Genomic DNA, 1,559 nt, shown 5'->3' with positions numbered 1-1,559 from the left:
CCTCGGGAGTTTCCAGGGTTTTACATCAGCCTCAGTCCAATCCAGGCCCGGAGAAGAAGATTCAGACAGTGGTGAGGACGGTAACTCTATCAAGCAAACAGGAAGAGCCCTTGCTTAGACTGAGTCTTAGTGAGAGACACGGGAAACAAAAGCTTTCAGGGGGTGGTGACTCAGATCCCCCATTAAAGCGAAGCCTTGCACAGAGGCTGGGTAAAAGAGTGGGAGCATCAGAAACTGACATTGATAAAGCACCGAAGAAAATGCGAGTTCATAAAGTCGGTGAGATTCACATGAAGACTTTAGAAGAGATTCTTCTAGAAAGAGCCAGTCAGAAACGTGGAGAACTGCCAACTAAACTGAAGACAGAAAAACCTTCAGGAGCTGATGATTCTTCATCTGGAACAGGAAGTTCTTCTTCAGTGCGGATCAAAACCTTCTCTGAGGTCCTGGCTAAAAAGAAACTTTGGCAGCAGGAAATGGAAAGACAGAAATCCAAAAAGGATCCCCGTTGCCTCGAGCTAAGGGAAGATACTGAAGTGAAAGAGACAGCTAATCTGCCAACTGTTGCTGTTAGCAGAGGACAACCAGAGGAGCCTGCAGGAAGAGCCAGGTCTATGCAGGAAGTGCGCGTTAAGACACTAGAGGAGATTAAACTGGAGAAGGCCCTGAGGATGCAGCAAAGCTGTTAGAGTAGTGGCAACTCCCGACCTCAAGCTGAGGCTGCCCCAAGGCCGAAGAGGCTTCTCAGCATACCCAAGAGAGCAGGTGCAAAAGAAGAGAAAAAACTTGAACTTGAAAACAGTGGTGATGCTCCTTCCCAGAGCAGTGTGTCCAAGATGGAGGTTGTTGAGACTTCAGATGAGACCGTAAGTGACCCCACAAAACTTCCAGCCAACAGATGTGACACTGTCGAAGAGAAACACACCCACCGAGAGACAGCAGGAGAGAGGAACGTCACAAAAGGAGAAACCAGCCTTGTCATCTATGTGTGGAGATGAGGCTTCTTGCTCTACCCGAGTGGTGGGGAAGCGGGTGCTCACTCCTGTATCCGGCCTCACTAGGCACCTGGCAAAACGGCTCCACACGGAGTCATCCCAGAGAGGGGATGTAGGAATCTCAGGAATCAGAGTCCCAATACTGGATGTGAAATGTGCAGCACAGACTTTGGAGAAAAAGAGTGAAGCCAACCCCAAAGTAAATGTGAAGCCATCTGTGGTCGAGGTTGTATCACTTCCCAAATTGTCTCCCAAACGCGAGGCTGTGGAGGTGCAATCTGCCCTCATGGCAGAGGTGAAGCCCTTCAGCAGCGCCCCGCAGGGAAGCCCCACCAAGAACTCTGAGGATCAATCAATCACCATGACTGAGATGGAAAATACAAAAGACAGTTCTGTGCTGTTTTCAGCCCAAGCTTCTTCAGAACCCTTGCTCCAGAAGGATCTGGCCCTTCCTCATCCCAGAGGGCATCAAATCCATTCTGCCTCAGCTCTGCCCCGACCAGAAAGCCTCCACTCTGTGGAAGATGACTTGGATAAACTAATATGGGAAATTTCAGGGGGTGA

The 1,559-nt window shown here is 49.6% G+C and overlaps 1 pseudogene; it reads left to right on the top strand.

The window, feature by feature from the left end:
- The first annotated feature begins 8 nt into the window (after positions 1-8).
- Positions 9-1,555, top strand: LOC114636022 (annotated as a pseudogene).
- Positions 1,556-1,559: the final 4 nt, after the last annotated feature.

Source organism: Grammomys surdaster, unplaced genomic scaffold, assembly GCF_004785775.1.
Source record: "Grammomys surdaster isolate TR1022 unplaced genomic scaffold, NIH_TR_1.0 121229, whole genome shotgun sequence".
In the NCBI taxonomy this organism is placed as follows: domain Eukaryota; kingdom Metazoa; phylum Chordata; class Mammalia; order Rodentia; family Muridae; genus Grammomys; species Grammomys surdaster.
Note: the sequence above shows the minus strand (reverse complement) of the source record. Positions and strands in the feature narration are given on the sequence as shown.